General features: G+C 39.5%; 1 protein-coding gene across 2 annotated transcripts in view; it reads left to right on the top strand.

Moving 5' to 3' along the window:
- Positions 1-2,060: 2,060 nt before the first annotated feature.
- NCOA6 (nuclear receptor coactivator 6) overlaps positions 2,061-25,380 on the top strand; it is a 104,498-nt gene continuing 81,178 nt past the window's right edge. The window contains exons 1-2 of one of the 2 annotated variants that reach the window (XM_021689021.2): positions 2,064-2,126; positions 19,625-19,701. The gene's annotated coding sequence lies outside the window, so the exon portion shown is untranslated. Of the gene's footprint in view, positions 2,127-19,624; positions 19,702-25,380 lie in introns of both variants that reach the window. The other variant, XM_021689022.2, reaches the window with a different exon arrangement.

The raw sequence follows: 25,380 nt of genomic DNA, 5'->3' as shown, positions 1-25,380 counted from the left end.
CTTCTCAGTCTCTAGGCTGGCTTCTGGCAGGAACTTTGTCTAACTAGTTTCTCATTCAGTCTTTTGGATTAATTCATTAATCAAGTAACTAATTTTATCATTATCCAAAGAGTCATTCTGTGGCTATGTCAGATTTATAGGCTAACATGAAAGAATATATGTGTATATGTTTATATGAAATTCAAGAATTGTCAAACTTGATCTAAGGTGCTAGAAGTCAAAATAGTGGTGCCTCTGGGAGAGCAAGTATTGACTGGGAGGGGACATATAGGAGGAGATAAAAGGGAACTTTCTGGGTTAATAGTTCTATAACTTGATCAGGGTGGTGGCAACACAAGAACACTGGTAAAAATTTATTATGCATATACTTAAGATGTTTGCATTTTGCTGTATGCAAATTATACCTCACTTTTTAAAAATTGAAAGAAAAAGCTTAAAAAAATCCCCCCCCCCCCCAGGACCTCGTAAGTCCTTTTGGTGTTAATTTCCTAGGCTCAAGGACCTGAGATGCCTCCTTGTGGCCCTCTTTATTTTTCTTTGCCCTCTTGGGCCCATCACCTAGCAGTGTCCAGGATTCACAAACATAACAAATATTTATTGAGCACCTCCTCTGTGTCAGGCACAGTGCTATATGCTGAGGAACCCGTGGTAAACAAGATGGATAATGTCTCCCTCCTTTTGGAGTCCACAGTCTAGTGGTGAAGACAAGGAATAAATAACCTACTATGTCCTACTGAGGACAAGTAAGAGAACCTGTCTGGGGAATGATCAGGGAAGGAATCCTTGAGGTAGTGATGTCTGAGCTGGGATCTGAAGGCTGATGAGTTATCTAAGTAGGGAGAGCATTTCAGGCAGCAGGATCAGCATGTTCAAGGGTGCTGAGAAGGGAGGAAGTACAATGTGTGAAGAAGATCATTGTAATTACAGCCCAGAAAGAGAAGAAGAGGGCCCTAAGTTAAGTCTGGAGAGGTAGCAAGGGCAACGGCAAGACATCTATTTGAACTTTATCTTAAGAGGAATATGGACCATCAAACACTTTTAAATAGGGGAGAGACCTGATAAAATTTCTGACTTAGAAACATTACTCTGACAGCAGGGTGGAGAAAAGATTGAAGGGGAGCCAGGGAGGATGTGAAAAGGCCTTGGATCACTACTGCACCAGTCCAAGCACACCATGTATGCTCAATGGAATGAAAGGACTCCAGACTCCTTTTCTTAGATGAGACTAGTATGCCTGACCAGTATGCAATCGGTTTACAATACACCGGCTCATCTTCTATCTTCTGTAATGCTCATGACAAACTCTTTAACTCCCATTTAACAGATGAGGAAGCTGAGGTTCAGAGGCAAAGAAAGTCACATAGCTATCAAGAGTGAAAGCCAGTTCTGAATCCAGGCCTGTATGACACACATTAATTCCAGTGCTGGGGAGGCGTCCCTACATTTGGGGAGAGGGGAGGAGCCACATTCCCTTGCACCTACTGAGCTTGCTAGGATGATGGTGAGGGGACAAAGTAGAGAGGGACTTATAGGCAAATAATAATAAAGGCTACAGGTTATCTTTATCACCGTTAACGTTATTAGACACTATGTTAGGCACTGTGCCAAGTGCTTTCCATGTCTTCCCTCATTTCCTCTCTGCAAGCACTATTATCCCCATATTTCAGATATGTACACTGAGGCTTGGAGAGCTGACTTGCCCAAGGACACCCAGTCAGAGGGCTTCTATAGGGCTGTGCCACTAATGATACCACAGCTCCAGGAGACAGAAGCTCTCCCAAACCCGTCCCTAAACTCTGCACCCAAAAGAGCGGGCGCGCGCTCCGCCTCGCGCTATCGGGGACGTTTGGCCACGTGATCAGGGCCCGCCCCCGCCCGCCCCGCCCCCGCCCGCGCTCCCACCCTCTCTCCCTCCCTCCCCCTCCCTCCCCGGCCCGGTCCGGCCCATCCCCCTCCCCGCCGGCTCCCAGAGGCCCTGCCGGGTCGGGCTGCGGGCGGCCGGGCGCCGACGGCCGGACTGACGGACGCACGCGAGGGCGGACTGACGGACACACGGAGGGCGGCGGGTACGCACGGCCCGGGCCGCTGCTCCGAGGCCCGCCCGGGAGGGCAGGGGCCGCGCTCAGGTGAGGTGACGGCGACGCGGGCCAGCCGGGCGTCTGGGGTCCCGGCCCCGCTGGCTCCTAGGGAAGGAGGCGCCGCCTGGGCCCGGCGCGGGAAAATGGCGCCGGCCGGCTGTGGAACACGGCTCCTGTGCGGGCCCGGCCCGGAGCCGCCCCGCCCGCCGCGCTCGTGTCCCCGTCGCCATGTTGGGGAGCGGGCCCCGGGCCTGCGGGCGGGGGTGCTGGAGGGAGCGGGGGCCGGCCGGGGTTGGGGAGGGTGCGAGACGCGGGGTCTAGGGCGCTGAGGGAGTGCAGGGCCGGCCGGGGTCTGCACAGGGTGGCGCTCCAGGCCCGAGGAACTGGCGGGAGCCGACCGTGGGGTTTTGGGCGGGGGTCGAGAAGGGACACTGAGTCCAAACGGAACTGGGGTCAGGGTCCGTGAGGCTGGAGGCCGGGACTGGAGTTTGGTTAGGCTATTCGTGTTCAGGACCCAGAGGGCGTGGGGTCCGAGCTCAGGCTGTCAAGAGCCGGGACAGTTCTTTGTGGAGGGCGGGGGTGGGGGGAGGCTGTTCATTAGAAATATTAGAAATGGGGGCCCTTTGGATGCAGGCGCGAGTATCAGATTGGGGCAGTTCTCGGAGTCGCGGGGCCGAATTGCAAAGCCTTATAACTCCCGAGAGACTGAGGACATATGTTCCCCTAGCATATTCTACTCCCTATTGGGAAGAGCAACAGAAAATAGGAAGACTTTGATGAGCAAGAGGGGAAAAAGGGGACTGAGGTTTGGGTGCAGGAGCTGGCCAGCAAATGGGGTACATGGAGTGGAACTGGTTGGCAAGAAGAAAGAACCTCCATCAACTTAGGGAGTTTGTGTGTGTCTTTAAAAGGAGGGACCGGGCTGTTTGTGGGCGGTGACCCAAGGTGTCTTCCCAGGAAGGGGACAGCCCACCGTTTTAAGAGCAGGGTCACCTGGGGAGGTCATCAGAAAGGCGTTTTTGAAGCCAGTAAGAATGGTGAAGATGAATGAATTGTAAAAACTACAAGGATCTTAGAGATCATGTAACAATTTCAGATCATATAGTGATTTTAGCTGAGACATAGAAAGGTAAAGATGACTCCTCAGGATCTTACAAGTTCCTGGCCGAGGACGTCCTCTGCCTCCTCATTCAACACGCTGCCTTAGAGGAATTTGTTCGCTGTGGGAAAAGTGTTAAGGTGAGCTTGGCAGCATATATCAAAGAACTGTTAATCTGTTTTGTTTTGGTAATTAGTTTGACAGTAGAAAAACTGAAGGGGGGGGATACAAAAAAAGTACAGGTGATCAGCTATTTGATAATTTCCAGCCCACATCGATTTGTGCAAAGAAGTTATCTTCAGGACCCTTTTGACATCTAACTTTCTGGAGTTTTAAGAGATGCTTCTTCTGTTCTGGGTGTCTACTATACAGCAGAGGGACACAGAAAGCCGAAAAAGATAACAGTGAACAATGGCACACACCCAGGATCTCTATCATGATCAAACTTCAATTAAAGTTTGATCAAGGGGTGCCTGGGTGGCTCGGTCGGTTGGGCGTCTGCCTTCGGCTCGGGTCATGATCTCGGGTCCTGGGATGGAGCCCCGCATCGGACTCCCTGCTCAGTGGGGAGTCTGCTTCTCCCTCTCCCTCTGCCTGCCCCTCTCCCTCTGCCTGCCGCTCACCCTGCTCACTCACTCTCTGCTCACTCTCTCTCTGTCAAATAAAAAAAAAAATCTTAAAAAAAAAAAAGTTTGATCAAGATAGAGAAGAGTTCAAAGTTCATATGGGTTATGGAAGAAATCTGAGGGAAACTATGCAAATCAGTCATGAAATAGTAGTTCCAGGACTCCCATAAAATCAACAAGGACTTTCAACGAAAAGGTTATGAAGATGTCCATAGCAAGTAAGATTTTCAATATATATTCAACGTGTATATACCATACATATATGCAGCATCAAGATTCATTTGTTCTGGCTCTTTCTAATGCAAGAAGGCCTGACTTTGTGCATTGGGACCCTCTGGCATCTAGTGAAGCTGCTCAGAATAATAGTAACCCCTCTTAGAATAATATTTTTAATTGAGTAAAAAAAAAAATACTGTTTTATAGAGAAAACCATTATATTAAAATCCCAAAATACACAAATTATAAAATAGTAATATAGATATAATTTATCAGTACATTAAGAAATCAGATCTAGTGTTGGGTCTGATAATTACAATTTTAAACACATGATGAATATAAATAATACTTTAAGATATCAGCAAAAACTGTAATGAACATAATACTTTAAGATATCAGCAATACCTGTAATATGATGTAAAGATATCTGTGATAACTGTGACAGAGTCACAGATACCTCTGATACTAGAGTGGTTCGTTGCCTGTAATTCATATTTGAAGAAAATGGTAACTTTCAGTTAGAAGTTAGTGAAAATAAAGAAGTAGTTTTGTTTTTTTTCCTATCCAGGTTCACAGACCCCTCTGAATTCTGTCTGTGGATTCCCATCTATGAACCCCAGGTTAAGAAACCCTGCTCCTACCACCAAGCATGTCTTCCATGCAGCAGACATTTACTGTGCACTAAGATATGTCAAGCATTATGCCAGGCTCTGAGGATTCAAAGGTCTTTAAGGCAGGGTCTTTTCACTTTAGATATTCAGTCTCATGAGAGAAATGAACAGAAAAACAATGATAGTTCAGGATGAATACCAAAGCGGTATCAAAGGTTATAAAAACAGAGGTGGGCATGACTCAGCTCTAGGAGTCAGGGAAGGTTTTGTGAAGGGGTGATAACTTGAGATGTGTCCTGAAAGGTGGAGGAGTTTGCCAGATGGAGAGTTGGAGAAAAGAGCTTTCCGGGTAAAAGCATGCACTTTCAGGAAATACAGTTGAATGTGGTGGGAGCATAATATGTGTGTGGAAAAAGTGGTCAGAGATGAGATGGAACTGTTGTTTGGAACCTGGCTGTAAAGGACTTTGCTAAGGAGTTTGGACTGAATCTTTAGCTGATAGGGAGGCATTCATGGTTTCCAAGGAGGAAGTGTGTATGATTTGGTTTAATTTTTAGGAAATAAATGGATGTTCTTTGAATGGGGGTGGACTGGAGAGCAGAGCCTAATCATGACAGAGGCTGTGAGCTTTGAACAAAGTTAGAATTTTCAGGTATTGATAATTGACATTGCACGTGGTAAGAGAAAAGGAATATTTTAGATTTTTGGTTTGGGATGGTGTCTGTCAAAGAGGTTATAAAAAGGGTGAAAGGAAAATGAAGCAATAATTGTCACAAATTTGGAAGAAGTTTTTTGGGGTAGAGTAATAGACTTTGGAAACCATTGTGAAGCTGTCAAGTGTGGTGTATTTTTCACTTAAGGAAATCAGTGGTCAGTGTCAGCAGACATAAAAGCAGGGAAAGGGATGCCTGGTTGGCTTAGTTGATTAAGCATCTGCCTTCCGCTCAAGTCATGATCTCAGGGTCCTGGGATCATACCCCATGTCGGGCTCCCTGCTCAGTGGGGAGTATGCTTCTCCCTCTCCCCCTGCTTGTGCTCTCTCTCTCGCTCGCTCACTCTCTCTCTCTCAAATAAATAAATTCTTAAAAAAAAAAAACCTGCCAATTTAAAAAAAATAAAAAAATGAAAAGCAGGGAATGTAGGAAAATCACAACTTCTATGTCAGAGGTCAGCAAACTATGGGCCATGTCAGATTTGGCCCACCACCTATTCAGGTAAAGTTTTATTGCAACACGGGCACATTTACGTATTGTCTTTAGCTGATTTCACACTACCTATGGCAGAATTGAGTAGTTTTACAGAGAAGATACATAGTTCACTATATATTTACTGTCTGGCCATTTACTAAAGATGCTTGCCAGTCTGATCAGTGTCTGAGGATTGGATGTTCAACTTCTGGTTTGCCATCTAGTTCCTATAAAATGGAGAATAACCAACTTGGATTTGTCCTCCTGGCTGGGTCCCCCATGCTCTGTGTATCTGCGGTATGACATAGAGCTCTGAATATTTTATATTGGTCAGCAACGCCTAGGTCTGTTCTGGGGTCTGCTGTGTGGCAACTGTAGTAGTGACAGGTTTTCACAGCTTAGACCATGCTGGGGCTTATTTTGCCATTTTTCTATTGGGTTGTCTTTTTCAAAAGATTTCCTTATATTTTCTGATTAGTAATCCTTTGTTGGTTATGTGTATTATAATTTCCCAGGTTGTTGTTAATCTTTTTTTTTTTTTTTTTAAAGATTTTATTTATTTATTTATTGGAGAGCCAGTGAGAGAGAAACAGCATGAGAGAGGAGAGGGTCAGAGGGAGAAGCAGGCTCCCCGCTGAGCCGGGAGCCCGATGTGGGACTCGATCCCAGGACCCTGGGATCGTGACCTGAGCCGAAGGCAGCCGCTTAACCAACTGAGCCACCCAGGCGCCCTGTTGTTAATCTTTTAAATCTCTTTTTTTTCTCTTGTTAAAAGAACTTGTGAATTTTAACAAAGTCAAATCTATCAATCTTTTCCTCCCCCAAGATTTTGCAATTATTCTTTATATTATCTTCTTGAATCTCCACTGTTTTGCCTTTGATGTTTAGATCTCTAATCTATCTGGAGTTGACTCTTAATGTGTGATGTGAGATAGGGTCCAGTTTCATTTTTTTCGTATGTATAACCAATTATCCCAGCACCATTTATTGAATGGAACTTTGTTTTCAAATTGTGTGCTCTTTTGGTGGAGTCTGACTAAGGTCCTAATTCTAGCTCTACTGCTTGCTAATTGTGTGACCTTGGACAAGTTGTGTAACCTCTTTGTGCCTCAGTTTCCTCAGCTTTTATTTTGTGTATGTATGTATGAATATATGTATTATGTATGTATGTATGTAGCTAGATAGCCAGCTAGCCCAGTGTGGGACTTGAACTCACCACTGCAAGATCAAGAGTGGTACGCTCTACCTACTGAGCCAGCGAGATGTCCCAAGTTTCCTTAGTTTTTAAAATAAGGATGGGGCGTCTGGGTGGCTCAGTTGGTTAAGCGTCTGCCTTCGGCTCAGGTCATGATCCCGGGGTCCTGGGATCAAGCCCCGCATCGAGCCCCGCATCGGGCTCTCTGCTCCGCGGGAAGCCTGCTTCTCCCTCCCTCAGTCCCCCTGCTGGTGTTCCCTCTCTCACTGTGTCTCTCTCTGTCAAATACATAAATAAATTCCTTGGGGAAAAAAAAGAAGGATAATAGTATTTATCTCAGAGGGTGTGAGGATTAAGTGATTTAATTCATGTAACGTGTGGAACAGTGTGGCACCTAGGAAATGCTCAATAATGTTAGCTTATATTTAGCACTATTGTTCATTTCTGATTTCCAGCACCTGGCACAGGGTAGGAGCTCAATGTACTCAATACAATTGTCTGTTTAATTTGGTTTTCAGGTCAAAACAGAATGCTTGAGAGGTAGGCTAAGTGTTACAGGAGATGCTTCCATTTGCTGCAGTTTTAGCTGCTGCCTCAGACTCCACTGGGATGGAACTCCTCTCACCCCATCACTTCTTTTGCAGAGAACTTTTGTAACAGAGGATGCAAACCAGCAGTCTGTGGTTGGATTTGACCTGCAGACATGTTTTGTTTGGCTCAAATGTACACAGATTTTTTACTTACCTTGAAAAATTTGGAAGATCTATCAACACCAAACTCAATATTCTCTCACAGCAACAGAGTAAAAGCTAAAGCTTTTAGGTATGATGGGTGTTTGTTTCCTAATGCTCTCCGGTCCTCATTACTCTCTTGTTTTGCTCATTTACTTTCATTACTCTGTAGGCATTTGATTTTCTGGTTCTTACTTCACTGAGGTTTTAAATATCTCTTCTAAACCAATAAATGATATGTTGGGATAAGGGTCAGGATGGTCAGAAATTGACAGATGAGTTTGTGGGCAGGTAAAAACCAAAGTCTGTTTCTAAGGATGCGTTATCCTTGAGCATAATGAATAAAATGATAATTGAAATTAAAAGATGAAATGAAATTCATTTCAAATCACTGAATATTTAGGCACCCACTATGTGCTGGGTACATTAGAAATTACCACATTGGTGGTAGAAAAGAAAACTAGCTGGCCAGCTTTATGAAACATTATAGAAGAGATCTTTTAAATTGTGATGTGGGGCTGTTTTCCAGGAGAGTGGTTGGATGGTTGGAAAGGAAAAACAAGAATTAATTCATTTGCCAAACATTTATTGAGCCCTACCATATGTATTAGGCTAGAACTCTGCAGGATACAAAGATGATTCTAGTCAGAGTTTAAGTGTCATGAGGGGTATAGGTAATGTGTTATGGAGCTGTCAAGAATGGTGTAGAGATGTGTATTTAGGAAATAGTAAAGAGTCCAGTTTGGCTGGAGAACAGGATTGTTACAGGGCTATAGTTGGAGGTCAGGCTGGAAATGGAGATTGAACAATAGCAATAATAATAGTAGTAGCTCACGTTTTTTGCATGTGTACTATTTGCCAGATAACTTGCCAAGCATTTAATAAGTAGTATTTCTTTTAATCCTCACAACAACCTTGTGAGATAGGGCACTAATTTTTATACCTTTTTACAGATAAACTGAGGAAAAGAGCTAACAGTTGTTGGGGAAAGAATTTGAGTCCAGGCAGTCTAATTCCAAGGCCTGTGTTAGTCTCTGTATACTATACAGGTGAATCAGGGAAGGCTTTGAATCCTTTTCAGTTCCAGGCTGGGAAATTTGGACTTGATCGACTAATGGGGAGTCCTCAAAAGTTTTTAACCATATGGTGACATAATGAAATCTGTATCTTAGGAAGGTAAGCCTGCTAGTGAATGTAGGAACAGTATGAGGAGAAGGAGAAATATGGAGCTAGTTTACTCTTTTCCTCCTCACTATATTCAGTGCTCCTTCAGAGCTGACCCTGTGTCTGTTTGTCCTTCCCGTCCTTTAGCTCCACTGTCTACCTTTTGTGTTGTCTGGCGCATTTATTTTTTAAAAATGTAATCTTTTTCTATGTCACTTTATTCTAAAGAGGACTTGAAGTGGCTGCCTAGGAGCTCAATAATCATTTGCTGAGTTAATAAACGCCTAGAGGTATAGGTAGATGTGTACATAAAGGGAGTGGCTTTGTTGGAGGGAGTAAGGTAGCCCTAGAATTTGGTGATAAGCTATATTTTATGTATAAACCCTATAAAGCAAAAGCCTGGAACCAAGTCTTCTTAAACTTGTGAAGAATTGTACTGGGTCAGATAGAATATTAACTATGTCAGTTAAAAAGCTAAACTCAGAAACAGAAAATGGTGGTTGCCAGGGCCTCTGGGTAGGGGAAATGAAGATATATTGGTCAAAGCATATAAACTTCCAGTTGTAAGATGAGTAAGTTCTGGGGATCTAGTGTACAGCATGGTGACAGTAGTTAACAATAATGTATTATATACTTGAAAGTTGCTGAAAGAGTAGATTAGATCTTAAATGTTCTTGCCACACACCAAAAAAAAAAAAAAAAGTAATTGTGTGCAGTGGTAGATGTGTTAACTAAATTTATTGTGGTAATTTTACAGTATATATGTGTTTCCATCTCATTGTACACTTAACACAATGCTGTATGTCGATTATATCTCAATAAAGCCAGGGAAAAAAATCTTTGTTGTTAATATTAATGATCACCAAATTCAGAGGACATTCATACTTTAAATAGATATTTAGGTTTGTATTTAACATTAACCAGCTACAACCACCACCCCTGCCCCCTCCCAACCCAATGCACACAGAGAGGCAACAAAAGCTCCCATTAACTGGCACCTTTACCAATATTGAACCTGTTGGATATTAGTTCTGTAGTACCATTATGTATATTATCTAAAGACCAGACAACAGCAGTGTCTCACAAGAAGAAATAGTTGAAAATTTGTGAATCAGATTCCTGTTTTGGGTTTTACGGAGGGAAGTTGTTCATTAGGTTAAGTCCCTTGTAATTTTAAATATTATATGAAAGTAAGACTGTGTCCCTTCTATAAAATACAGACTTAAGAAGTTCAAACACTTGGAAAAATCAAAGACATTGTGGTTAACCACCAAATGCTAGTATAGGTGAGAAGATTTTAAGTAAACCAACATCTGACTAGACTTAATAAGAGACCGATCAATAGACCAAATCCAAATAATGGATTTGTTAAATATTCTTTCCCATTGTGGGTATTAACAGCAGTGTGTGCATATACATGTATGCACATATCAGTGTGAAATATATTGATATAACTTGTATAAGTCTGAATCTAGGAATGCTTCCTAAAAAGAATGAGCCTTCAGCTGAGTTCTTTTTAGATTGTGTTCAACTCTTCAGTATATGTGGAGATGACTCATTCAGAAGCATTGCAATCAGAATAATTAAGTATGGAGGAAAATATTGTGATAGTATATATTGACTGCCTACCAGTGTTGAGAGGTATATCCAGTTGTTGAGTAATTAGTTTCTGCCTTCCAGGAAACTAATTCATCTGGGGAAGTGAGATGAACATAAATAAAAAGGGGGGGGGGATAAACGTTTTAAATGAAACTGTAAATGCTATGGAAATTTGAGAGAGAGAGAGCACTACTACCAGGAGGATCAGGGAAGGCTTCATGGAAATGGTGGTATATTTCCTAGGGCTGCTGTAACAAACTGCCACAAGCTGGGTGACTTAAAACAAAAATTTATTCTCTTACAATTTTTGCCACTAGAACCTGAATTCAAGGTGTCAGCAGGGCCATGTTCTCTTTGAGTCAGGGTAGAATCTTTCCTTACCTCTTCCTGGCTTCCATCAGTTCTTGGTGTTTCTTTTCTTTTCTTTTTTTCTTTAAGATTTTCATTTATTTATTTGAGAGAGAGAGGGAGAGGAAGAGCAGGAGGAGGGGCAGAGGGACAAGCAGACTCCCTGCTGAGCGGGGGCTTTGTAGGGAGATGAAGCCAGAGTAGTTTGTTGGGGCCCTAGATGCCAGATCTAGGACATTCAAATGTTTCTGAGTGGGTTGTGTGTGAGAACAGGATGGCACTGCAGAATTTTGAAATATGGTGGGTAACTGATTCAAGCTTTGGATAGCTAATTCAAGCTTTAGGGAGATTCTGTGATCTAGTGATCATGGATAAGTAGACACCCTGAAGAAAAACAAATGGTTGGTGATTTAACACACCCAGCCTCCCTCATTTGCCCATGCTAGTAACTTTTCACCAGGATGGTCAGGGAATCCCTCTTATGTAAAAAAAAAACAGCACTTGCAAAAACACCACAACAACAAACTTTGAGGGTTTTTTAGCCTCTTGGTCAGTCATCCATGGATATTGAGATACATCAGCTTTTTAGGATTTTTCAGAAGCCTCTCCATGGATTTCAGTAATAATAATCATGTCACTCTTCTTTTTCTTTCAAATTTTTCTTCAAAATCACCTCTTTTCCATCTTTTTTTTTTAATATCTTGATTTTTCTCAGAACTCCTCAGTCTTTCCATATCTTTTCTAAACATCTGACTAATGGAAAAAATTGAGGAAGATTGTGTACTGTCCAAACCAATGATACACTTTTTTTCTGTGTCCTTTAAAAAAAATTTTTTTTTTTTTTTTTAATTTTAAGCAGGCTCCATGTCCAACATGGGGCTTGAACTCACAGCCTTGAGATCAAAAGCTGCATGCTCCAGCAACTAAACCAGCCAGGTACCCCTTTTCTTCGTCCTTTTAATGATAGTTATGTTGACTTTTGTCCACAATAGGACTTTATTCAAATTGTGAATGCTCATTCAAACTGTGGTCAACGGTAGAGCTCAGGTGCTTTTTCTTGTTTGTCTCTAGGCAGTTCTTCCTGATTGTATATTTGCATTGTTCATAGATTCTCTAAGAGCATGTGTCCCCATGAAATTTTTTAAATTGTGTTTAAATATTACAGAAATTTTTCTAGTCATTAGCATATGTGTACAGTCTTTACAAGTTTAATTCATATAGTTTTTTTTTATAGTTTTTTCATTTGGCAATATATTGAGGTACTTCCCCCATGTTTATATACTTATTTTTATTGGATACATAATAACCAAAGTTTAAATACTCTGTTTTTTTGGTATTTGGGGTGATTTCCATTTTGTTTTTATTTTTGGTTTGCAATTCTCAATTAGGGCACCTGGGTGGCTCAGTTGGTTAAGCGTCTGCCTTCGGCTCAGGTCATGATCCTGGGGTCCTGGGATCGAGCCCTGCTCTGTGGGAAGCCTGCTTCTCCCTCTCCCACTCCCCCCGCTTGTGTTCCCTCTCTCGCTGTGTGTCTGTCTCTGTCAAATAAATAAATAAAATTAAAAAAAATTCTCAATTATACTGCTGTAACATGTTATTATAAGTCTTTTTTTCCCCAATTTTTTTCTTAGAATATATTCTCTAAAATGATAGAGTTTGGTCCAAGGATAATCACTTTTTAGCTATCTTGTCAGCTTATTCTTTATTTTTTAATTTTAAAAGATTTTATTCATTTATTTGACAGAGAGAGACACAGCAAGAGAGGGAACACAAGCAGGGAGAGCGGGAGAGGGAGAAGCAGGCTTCCCGCAGAGCAGAGAGTCCAATGCGGGACTTGATCCCAGGACCCTGGGATCAAGACCCGAGCGGAAGGCAGACGCTTAACGACTGAGCCACCCAGGCACCCCCGCTTATTCTTTAGAATAACAACCAGTTTATATTGCCACTAGTCACAAGTTATTATTGGATTTTATAATTTTTTTCTTCCAGTATAATAGTGGTACCTCACAATTTTGTGGATTTTTAAAATATTTTAAATATTTTATATGAAAAATTTCAAACATACAAAAACAACCCCTGGAATAGTAGAATAAACACCCTTACACCCACCACCTATATTCAATGTATAGCCATATGCTTAATAAAATACTTATTATGTTAAACCTTTTAAAAATAAAGACATCCTTGAGTTAGAAAGGGCCTGGGAGGCAATGATGCCCCCTTTTACCCCTGAGTTCCTGGGGGGCGGTGGTTTGGAACTTGGGAACTTTGTGTGAGGTGTTCCTGGAAGAAAGGGACAGGAGTGGAAATTAGTTGGCACCTACTGCCCCCCAGTGAGGTTGTGGCCCCTCCCCCAACTTTTCTTCACGTTTCTTAAAGGCATTTTGGTTTTTTTAAATCTGTACAGCAAGAGCAACTTTTTCTGTCAAATAAAAATGAGAAATGCAGGAAAAATTTAAAAATAAAAATAAAGACATCGTGAAACTATGCCTTTAAACATTTTAGCATGCATCTCTTACAAATACATTCTTCTGCATAATCACAATACTGTTATCACACCTAACAAATTATCAGTAATTCCTTGATATTATCTAACAGTAAGTCTGTATTTAAGTTTCCCTCATTGTCTACCAGCTGACTTTTATAGCTGACTTATTCAAAGTGGAATCAAATTTAAGGACCATGCATTGCATTTGCATGTTATTATTTATGCAGTTGTAGTCTTTTTAACATCTGGAACAATTCCCATTCCTTGTCTGCTTCCTCACCTTTTTAATTTTTTTTCATGGCATTGATTTGTTGAGACCAAAGCAGTTTTAATGTCCTACATTCTGAATTTATCTGATTATTTTCTTCATGATATTTATTCCTTTATTTCTTATATTTCCCTAAGCTGAAGGTTTAAAAACTTGATTAGATTATAGCTGAACATTTTGGCAAAAATACTTAAATATTCCTCACATTGCATCAAATCACAAGGTACACAGATGTCTAGTTGTCCCACTGTTGATGATAACTTTGATCACAGGTTTAAGGTTGTGACTTCCAGATCTCTCTATTGTGAAGTTGCATTTTTTTTCTTCTGTTGACTAGCAAATATATTTTTTACTTTTATTAAGCTGAGTATTTTTTTAAATCTTTTAGCTAGTTTTTAATATCATTTGACCATTTGTCAAATGATTTAGTTTTTTTCCTTTTAATTTTGCACTGTGTTTAAAAATTTTATTCAATGTAACCAGTAGTGAGTTGTTACAATAGATAAATTTCAAGTTTCAAAATATAGCTGAAATCCAATGTAATTTAACCAAAAAAAGGATACAGATTGCAAATATATAATAGGGGACATTTCTTTCACAAGATTTTGTGATGAGATGTGTTTCCTTTTAAAAAAAACATTCTAAGCAGACAAACCTAAAAAGCATAAAGCTCTTGTATCAAAAATTTCTTTCATTTTTCTTTTTGAAATGGAGGTAAATCTCAAATTCATAAAAGTTGGGTTTACATTTGTTTTACATGCCCACCCAAAAAGCACCCAGAATGTATTTTTTTTTAATTTTATTATTTATGTTAATCACCATACATTACATCATCTGTTTTTGATGTAGTGTTCCATGATTCATTGTTTGCATATAACACCCAGTGCTCCATTCAGTAAGTGCCCTGTATTTTTATTTCTTGGTCTTTGAGTGTTTCATTTGGTTGCTTTTATACACCCATTTTCTTAATTCTGTTTCTTTTCTGTTATGAATTAAATAGGATTTTCCTTCCAAACCAGATAGGCATATTGAAACTACTTGAGCATCATCTGAAGTACATGAAGAAAAAGTCAATCCTCTCTTCCTCTCTAGTTCCTGTCCTCCAACCTACCCAAGTATAATAGCCTAGTGTGGTTCTTTCATATTTTTCTCTGTAGTCTTAGAAATAAGTTACATACTGATTCATTTTCTCTCTTACAAGATTATCATGATGCCATACACATTATTCTACAAATTCTGTTTTTTTTTACTTTATAGAATATACGTTTCATTCTGTGTCATTAAACAGATATCTAACTCATTTTTTTCTAGCTGCATAATGTTTCATTTATGTAGGTTTCTGAAGGGGCATCAGGTTTTTTCTAATTTTATTTTCCCCGTCACAAATAGTGGATATCCTTGTGCATATATCTTTAAGAAATGGAGTTTTTACTTCTGTGGGATAAATCCCCAAATATGGGGTAAAAGGTAAACTTACAATGTGAGTATTATGAACGTCCAAGTTATTTTCCATAAAGGTTGTTGCAGTTCTTATTCCCACTTGCACTGGATAACAATTATCGTTTTAGTTTTTGCCAGTCAGCTGAGAAGAGTTTTATTATTTTTATTTTCATTTCCCTGACCATTAATAAGTTGTATACATTCATTTTACATTTGTATTCTCTATTCTGCTTGCCTTTACCAGTTCTTGTTTTTCTCTTGGGTGGTTAATTTTGTACTCTTTAATCAACTTGTAGGTGCTTTTGTGTATTTAGGATATTAACCCATTTTTTTGTCACATGGTACAAATATATTATCCCAGTCTATCATTTGGCTTTTGACTTTGTGGTTTCTTTGACATACAGACTATTTTTATTTTTACCTGATCATGTCTGTCAGTTTTTATTACTTATGGGTTCATGTCTTGCTTATCATCACCCCACTAATGAATTTTTATATTTTTGTTTTATTGTTACTAATTTTTTACCTTAATTTTGTTTTTCTCTTTTTTGCAATTTGGGTAGAGATTTATTTCTTTGTGCTTTTTTTAAGTATAAATAACCTGTTTATCTTGCCACTGAATTTCCTCTTCTGATCAAAATATTCTCTTTTTCATTGGTGATAAGCATAGTATAGATTTTCTAGTTTTTAAGTAATCTCTTTTGAACTTTGAAGAAATACTTTTTAAACTGTTCCAAGTTACTTTGAATCCTATATCTGTGTTTGAAAATATTAGCAATAGTGTATTCACCTAATACAGTTCTGTCTACAGGTTTGCTAAGTGGATTTATCTGGCTCATCAATAATGATGAAATGGTAGCTACAGGATTTAAAAGCTGATCTTAGGACTTCAGTGTTTGATTTAAAAAGTGACAATTTGGGCGCCTGGGTGGCTCAGTCGTTAAGTGTCTGCCTTTGGCTCAGGTCATGATCCCAGGGTCCTGGGATCGAGTCCCACATCGGGCTCCCTGCTCTGCGGGAAGCCTGCTCCTCCTTCTCCCACTCCCCCTGCTTGTGTTCCTGCTCTCGCTGTGTCTCTCTCTGTCAAAAAAATAAATAAAATCTTTAAAAAAAAAAAATAAAAAAATAAAAAGTGACAATTTTAAGAGCATAAAGCAAAAAAAAAGAGAGAGAGAGAAAAGCCTGACAACACTGTCATTATGAATATAAGACAATGGAGAAGAAGAAACACTGGTAAACTCTTAGAATGATGGCCTAAGGACTTCTGTAACTTAGAGCCCAGATCTCATGATTTAACTGTGTTGGAAATTTAATAAAGAGAAAAAAAAGCCATTGTTCTTTTTTTAAAGATTTTATTTATTTGACAGAGAGAGAGCGAGCACAAGTAGGAGGAGCAGGACAGGGAGAAGCAGGCTCCCCACCGAGCACAGAGCCCGATGCGGGGCTAGATCCCAGGACTCTGGGATCATGACCTGAGCCAAAGGCAGTTGCTTAACCACCTGAGCCACCCAGGTGCCCCACCACTGTTTTTTGTTTTTGTTTTTCCGCCATAGTTCTTTAAAACTGTCTTCCATCTTATGGCAAGACAACATTCATTCTTATTGTTATTTTTTATACCATACTTTTCTAGTGCTTTTAAAATGAATTCTTTTGTAAAGAAGTGTCACATATGAAATGAAAGACCTTCCTACTACTAAGAAACTTCAAACTATTGACTCAAGCTTCAATTTTTCCATTAGGATATTAGACCAGATAATTGTCAAGGACTCTCTAGTTCTTACTCTGCTAAGGTTCTCAGTTTATTTTTAGGGAAGTTTTTAGTAGTTCCTATATTGTAGGATTTGATCAACTTTTCAATGTTATTTGTATATTTTGAGCATGGATTAAAAGACTGGTACTCCAAACCTGTGTTATTTATTTATTTATTTATTTTTACTGTAGCTTTATTAGGATTAAAAGAACACAGTGGTGTTCATAATTAGAACATGATGTATAAAGTAGTTTTTTCTAAATTTTACTTTATCCACTTTCATGACTTCTAACAATATGGGGAAAATCTCTTTGAGCCTCTGACTTATTTTGTTGGTTTATATTGTGCTTAGTTAAATTAACTATATTTGTGTTTACGATGAGTAGTTCTAGGAATCTCAAATTTCATATTTCACGAATTTATCTTTTGTTTCTTATGCTAAAATGTTAGAATTGAAATTTAAAAATTAACGTTAATATTCCCTAATACCTTAAATTATCTATTATTCCTACCAGGAGCAAACCAATTGTTGTTATAGTATTGAAATGCCAATCTCTCTGACAGGCATTTTGTGGATCCTTTCAGGTACTAAGTTTCTATGATTTGATTGGAGGTTTGCATAAATCTTCCCTTGGGAGCCCTGGGCTTAGGAACAGGAAGCATGTAATAGTTTTATAAGAGATTCAGGAGGTGTAGGAAGGATGGGATTGGATCTTTAGTTGTGCCATGGCATATCATTTTGACAGTTCACATTTAACTGTTTATTCACTTTTTAAATGCCTTATAAGTTATCCCAAAACTTTTAAGGCTATATGGTTAACAGGCCAACTTATTTTAAGTACTGTAAGTGTAATATCCAGATTTAGGCATTCATATAAATGTTATTTAAATTCCTCATTCTACAAAATTTTTGTTTCTTATATAGTAACTTCAGGAGCAGGAAGGTACCCACCCTGCTTAGTACATAATAAGCAGTTGGTAAAGGATATTTGAACAAATGCATCCATTCAAAGTATTCAAATTCTGGATTAGAAATTATGAGGGACTTCTCTACACATAATTTTTTTTTTTTTAAGATTTTATTTATTTGACAGAGAGAGACACAGCGAGAGAGGGAACACAAGCAGGGGGAGTGAGAGAGGGAGAAGCAGGCTCCCCGCTGAGCAGGGAGCCTGATGTGGGGCTCGATCCCAGGACTCTGGGATCATGACCTGAGCCGAAAGCAGATACTTAACGACTGAACCACCCAGGCGCCCTCTACACATAATTTCTATTTAAACAATAACTCATGGGGGTGCCTGGCTGGCTCAGTTGGTGGAGCATGTGACTCTTGATCTCAGGGTTGTGAGTTTGAGCCCCACATATTGGGTATAGAGATACTTAAAATCTTTTAAAAAAATAATAACTTATGGTCTGTAAGTTTGAAATGATTTCACTTGATCTTAGCCAAAAGGCTGAGAAGTGATTGAAATGATTTCAAAATATAAAGTTAAAAATTCATGTAGAAGAGTCTCTTGATAAAGTATTGAGGATATTATTACTAGCCATCTTTTTTTTTTTTTTAAGATTTTAAGTAATCTCTATACCCAACATGGGGCTTGAACTTAAAACACCAAGATCAAGAATCTACTGACTGAGCCAGCCAGGCACCCCTATACTAGCCATCTCTGAGAAGGGAAGGTTTTACACCCAGACAACAAATCTGGAAGATTTATATTTGGCACAAGCTGAAGATACGCTTGTGTTTATGAGGCAGAATCCAGAAGAATTCTAGGATTCTTATTTTACAAAGCTGTTAATTAAAGTATAGTTGACATAGAATGTGACAGTAGTTTCAGGTGTACACTATAGTGATTTGACAATTCTATACATTGTGCTATGTTCACCACAAATGTAGCTGCCATCTGATACCCTAAAACTCTATTACAGTATCACTGACTATATTCTTTATGCTAAACTTTTCATCCCCATGACTTATTCATTCCATACTGGAAGCCTATACCTACCTCCCATTCCCCTTCACCCATTTTTCCCATACCCCCACCCCCATTACAGATCACTCCATAACCAGATATTCATTGGTTAAAGTGAAAGTAGATAGAATAATAATTAAATTAGGCTTTATTTAACTTACTTATGCAGATGGTGCAGCAGCTGTGATAGTGCACAGCTTTGAACCCAGGACATCTATATTTTCTGTTTGCTTGCTTGTTTGGTTTTTGCATTGTCATTTGTGATGAAAATTTTTTCAGAGTATAAGTAGGAGAATAAATGTTAAATTAAAAAGTATATTATTATCACCACATTTATAGTTTTACAACAGAAAGGGTAGGAAAGTGACAAGAAAGACTTAGTCTGTAGCTAACTACATACATGATCTAGGGCAAATCATGCAACCTCTGTGGGACCGTTTCTGCTACATACTTCATTAGAATCCTTCAGGGGTTCTGCCCGAGAGAGATATATCTGTTTTTTCATATTTGTTAACTAAAGTAGGACACATACAATGCAAAGTGCACAAATCATAAGGGTAATGATTATAAAATGAACACCCTTGTATAACCACTATTGATGTATTTTGAAAAAGCTTTCTTGATGATTATGAAAGCTTTCCTTTTTAAAAAACCACTGGATTTGAGACTATAGGTAATCTCATCTCTTTTAACAACCCTTTTTAGAGTGAAATTAGCAGAAACAGTGGTAGAAAGAAAGAATTTGGCCAGTCACAAAAATTTACTTTGAATAGGTTTATTGGGCTTATATGTTTAGTCTTTTCTTCTGATGTTTCTTGTCTTCCTCTTTGCCCCTTTCCCTTTCTATCTAGGTCCTGGATGGAATGGAGAGGGGTCCTACTGAACATCTATTATCTTTTCTGAGAGTGGTCAGAGAGTTCTTAAACAGGTCTGTTGTTTATATAGAATACAAATGCAATCTTATTTTGTTAAAAAATTGATTTCAGTTGATAAGGATTGAATTAGATAGAAATAGAGTTTACTTTTTTAAAAAGAAGGCATTTTGATCTCACTGTCCATGGGGCATTTTCGTTTGGCAGGCTGCATTTGACATGTAAATGGGACCCAAAGCAACTGAATTAAATGAGATCTGCTTATTAGAAAAGCAGTTTCTTAATAGAAAAGCAAGTGAGCCTTGTCTTTTTGAGTTATGTTGAATATATGTAATATGGCAGAATTCTTTATTGGTTTCATGGGAAGTACTAAAAAAAGATTAAAAGGTGAATATCTTAGTTGTCTATGATCCTGGAGGGGAATGGAGGCATGAATAAGCCAAGAAGGAAAATATTTGGCCCTCTTTCTCATGTTTTCAGAATTTATAACCTTGAAAAAAAAAAAGGTACCTTGAAATCTCTGATTCAGAGAAAGACAAGTATATAGAGTTTTGGCTCCCCTCCCCATTCATTTATGTCTCACTCTGTCACCGTGAATGAATTTTATCATTATTCAGTCAGATAAAAACCCAGCTTAGTGATTTCCCAAACTTGTCTTCACATTGGACTCACCTGTGGAACTTGGCAAATTATTGATGCCTTTGTTTCCCTTCCTTCCCTACTCTTCACTCCATTGTGATTTAATTGGCCTGGGAATATGATGTGGGTTTTGGAATTTTTTAAAGATCCGCAGGTGATTCTAAAGTGCAGACAAGTTTGGGAACAACAGCTCTAGCTAAAGCAGATCTGGCCCCTATTGCAACTTGTGACTTTTTTTCCATAAATAAGGGGATAAATATTTTGATTTTAGAATCCTGCACTTTAGAAATAAGTCAGTCAGAGAAAGACAATTATCATATGATGTCACTGATACGTGGAATCTAAGAACAAGGCAGAGGATCATAGAGGAAGAGAGGAAAAAATGAAACAAGACGAAACCAGAGAAGGAGATAAACCATAGAGACTCTTAATCTTAGGAAACAAACTGAAGGTTGCTGGAGGGGAGAGGGGTGGGGGGATAGGGTGGCTGGGTGATGGTCGTTGGAGAGGGTATGTGTTGTGGTAAGCGCTGGGTGTTGTGTAAGACTGATGAATCACAGACCTGTACCCCTGAAACAAATAATACATTATATGTTAATTAATTAAAAAAAAAAGAATCCCATGCTTTAAACCTAAGTTCTTACTAGAATGTAAGCCCCATAAAAGCAGGTACCATGTCTGTATTTTCTTCACCATTGTATTTTTAGCATTTGGAACAATATCTGGCATATACTGCGTGCCTAAATATTTGTTGAATGAGTGAATGACTGTCAGTCTCCAGTGAGGTGAGAATATGCTTTTAGCAAATACTCCAGTGGTCTGAGAGAGTGGGGTGGTTGTGGAGAGCCCAGCCTCTAGAATCAGACTGCCTGGACTTGAATAATGGCTCTGTCACTTACTAGCAGTCTGGTCGTAAGCAGGTTACTTCTCTGTGCCTAAGTTCCCTCATTTGGAAAAAAAGGGGATAATAGAATCTATTCCTTGGAATTGTTGGGCGTACTAATTGAGTTAATAATGCAAAGTGCTTAAAACAGTGCCTGATATATAATAGTGTTCTGTAAGTTGTAGCTACTGTAAAATTCAAAACACCCCAGATTCTCTGCCGTTTGGGTAATTTATCTGTAGAATACTGTTTGACGGCTAAAGTAGAATAATGGAAACAGTTGTATTAGATGGAGTTAAGGCTTGACGAAGGTGTTGTTTTTTTTTTATCAACTTAATGAGATATAATTTACTTACAAATTATCCATTTTATTTTATTTATTTTTTACCTGCATCCATTTTTTTATTTTTATATTTTTTAAGATTTTACTTATGTATTTGACAGAGAGAAAGAGAGCACAAGCAGGGGGAGCAACAGGCAGAGGGAGAGGGAGAAGCAGGCTCCCATCGAGCCCCCCCTCGATCCCAGGACCCTGGGGTCAAGACCTGAGCCAAAGGCAGCTGCTTAACCGACTGAGCCACCCAGGCACCCCCCTGCATCCATTTTAAAGTGAAACATGTTTCGATGAGTATTTATTAGTTTACACTATTTATTATGAGACAACCACTACAACCAAGGTATAGAATATTTCCATCTCCCTAGTTTCTTTATACTCTTTTGCAATCTCTCCATCCCAGCACCCCCATCAATACATTGCTTTGCATTTTCTAGAGTTCTAGAAATTCATATATTATGTTCTCTTTTGTGTCTAGCTTCTTTCCCTCTGCATAGTTTTTTTTTTTTAAGATTTTATTTATTTATTTGACAGAGAGAGATACAGCGAGAGAGGGAACACAAGCAGGGGGAGTGGGAGAGGGAGAAGCAGGCTTCCTGCAGAGCAGGGAGCCCGATGTGGGGCTCGATCCCAGGACCCTGGGATCATGACCTGAGCCAAAGGCAGACGCTTAACGACTGAGCCACCCAGGCGCCCCTCAGCATAGTTTTGATACTTATCCATGTTGTTGCATGTATCAGTAGTTCGGGTTTTTTTAATGCTAAGTAGTATCTTGTTGTATGAATGTAACTTGTTTGTTTATCCATATACCTGTGATGGACATTTGGGTTGGTTCCAGTTTTGATAGTTGTGAATAAAGCTGCTATAAGCATTTTTACACAAGTCTTTGTGTAGACATATTTTCATTCATTGTTGGGTAAATCCCTAGCAATAGGATTGCTGGGTTGTATGGTATATCCAACTTTTAAAGAAACTGCCAGTTTTATTTATTTATTTTTAAAGATTTTATTTATTTATTTGAGAGAGAGAAAATGCTCACCAGCTGGGGGAAGGGCAGAGGCAGAGGGAGAAGCAGGCTCCCCACTGAGCAAGGAGCCTGACATGAGACTCCATCCCAGGACCCTGGGATCACGACCTGAGCTGAAGGCAGACGCTTAACCGACTGAGCCACCCAGGCGTCCCCTGCCAGTTTTGAAGGAGGTGAATATTCAGCAGGATATCCAGGGAGAGTCCATTAGTTATCTATTGTTGCATAACAAATTGCCACAAATTTAGCAGCTTAGAACAACACATACTTATGGTGGCACAGTTTCCATGGGTCAGGAATCTGGATATAGCTTAAGTGAGTCCTCTCTGTTGGAGTCTCTCAGAGGCAGCAGTCAAGTTGTCAGCCAGGGCTGGAATCTCATCTGCTTGACTGAAGAAGGAACTGCTTCTGAGCTCATTTGGTTATTGGTAGAATTCACTTCCTCAAGGGATGTTGAACTGAGAGCCTTGGTTTCTCACTGGCTATTAGCTGGAGGCTGCTGTCAGTTCCTTGTCATGTGGCTTCTCCAGTGTGGCATGCTGAGAAGGCAATAATTAGAGTGTTCTAGGGAAATAGAAGTCACCATCTTTTATAACCTAATCATGGAAGTGACATCCCATCATTAACATCTGTTGGTTACAAGCTAGTCACTAGGCTAGCCCACACTCATGGGGAAGAGATTACACAAGGATGTGAATACCAGAAGCCTGGAATAATTGGTGGCCATTTTAGGAATACTTGTCCCAAAGAAGGAATGGCTTAGTGCCAGGCTAGGTCTAGATAGGACTGGGGGGGAAAAGCAGCTTGTGAAATTTTCTTTACCTTCCCTGTATCAAACTGTATCTCTTTATTCCTCTGTCTTTCACATCAGCCTCTCCTCACTTCAAGAACAGAGACATTAAGGTCACACTCACAGTGAGATTTTTATCTTGGGTATTTTTGTTGTTGTTGAGAGATTCAATTAAGGCCTCTTCCTGAATCATTTAGTGTTTATATATTATTTTAAAAAAACATTTTATTATGGAAATTGAGACAGATACAAAAGTAGAATACTATCATGAACTTTCATGTACCTTTTACCCACCTTCAACAATTTGGTTTTTTTACCAATCTTTTATGTATATTTACATGCAATAAAATGCACTCATTGTAAGTGTATAGTTTGTATGTTGTGTATTTTGTCAAATGTATATATCCTACCAGTCAAGCTATAGAACATTTCAAAGTTACCTTGTGCCCCTGTTTAATTTCCACCCCAGTCCCAGGCAAGTACCCATCTGGTTTCTATTGCTGTTGATTTTGCCTGTTCTAAAATGTCATAGAAATGTTTTGATTCTTTTTTTTTTTTTTTAAGATTTTATTTATTTATTTGACAGAGAGAGACACAGCGAGAGAGGGAATACAAGCAGGGGGAATGGAAGAGGGAGAAGCAGGCTTCCCGCGGAGCAGGGATCCCGAAGTGGGGCTCGATCCCAGGACCCTGGGATCATGACCTGAGCTGAAGGCAGACGCTTAACGACTGAGCCACCCAGGCGCCCCTTGATTCTTTTGATAATCATGAAGTTTTCGAGATTCACCCACGTTGCATATATCAGTAGTTCAGAGTTTTTCTATGGACATTTTGGGCTGGATAATTTGTTTTTCAGACTGCCATGTGCATTGTAGGATATTAGCAGCATCCCTGACCTCTGTCCACCAGACGCCAGTAGCGCTCCCCTCTCCTCCTTTGATTGTAACAATCAAAAATGTCTCCACATTGCCACCTGTCCCCTAGAGGACAAAATCCCCTCTTTTTACTGGTAGATAACCCTAACAGTAGTTGATCCTTTTTATTGGGCAGTATTCTACTATACTACAATTTATCCATTACTAATTGATGGATATTTGGGCTGTGTGCAGTTTACTTTCAGTTTCAGGCTAATATAGATAAAGTTGCTATTAACTTTCATAGGAAGTCTTTGTATAGACATGGTTTATTTATTTGGGACATATATCTAGGAGTGAGATTGCTGGGTCCTATGATAAGTAAATGCCTAACTTTATAAGAAACTGCCAAATTGTACATTTTTACGTTCCCACCAGTATGAGAGTTCCAGTTGCTCTAGATTCTTGTCAACATTTGATATTATCATTCTTTTAATTTAAGCCATTATTGTAGGTGTGTTATTTCTTTGTAGCTTTAATTTGCTTTTTCCTGATGACTGATAATGTTGAGCATCTTTTTACATGCTTGTTGTCAAGTGTTCAAATCTTTTGCCCATTTTTCATTGCATTGTTTGTCTTATTATTGAGTTTCCTTTGTCTTTGTCCTTATTTGTGCATAAATATGCACAATTAAGGGACACCTGGGTGGCTCAGTCAGTTAAGTGTCTGCCTTCGGCTCAGATCATGATCCCAGGGTCTTGGGATCAAATCCCACATCAGGCTCCTTGCTCAGCAGGGAGCCTGCTTCTCCCTCTGCCTGCCACTCCCCTTGCTTGTGCGTCCTCTCTCTCTCTCTCTGACAAATAAGTAAATAAAATCTTTAAAAAAAAAAAAAGATAATTAAGAAAAATGAAATAATGAATACAATTTTATATACTTTCATATTTAAAACATGAACATTTCTCATAACGTTAAATATTTCTTTTAAGATTTAAGCAGGCTTGGGCTGCCTGGGTTGGCTCAGTCAGTTAAGCGTCTGCCTTCAGTTCAGGTCATGATCTCAGGGTCCTTGGATCGAGTCCCACATCGGGCTCCCTGCTTATCGGGGAGTCTGCTTCTCCCTCTGCCTCTCCCTTCCCCCCTCCCCACTCATGCGCGTTCTCTCTCTCTCTCTCAAATAAATAAATCTTTAAAAAAAAGATTTAAGC

The sequence above is a fragment of the Neomonachus schauinslandi genome, chromosome 10 (assembly GCF_002201575.2).
Source record: "Neomonachus schauinslandi chromosome 10, ASM220157v2, whole genome shotgun sequence".
In the NCBI taxonomy this organism is placed as follows: Eukaryota; Metazoa; Chordata; class Mammalia; order Carnivora; family Phocidae; genus Neomonachus; species Neomonachus schauinslandi.
This window is presented reverse-complemented; position numbering and strand designations above follow the sequence as displayed.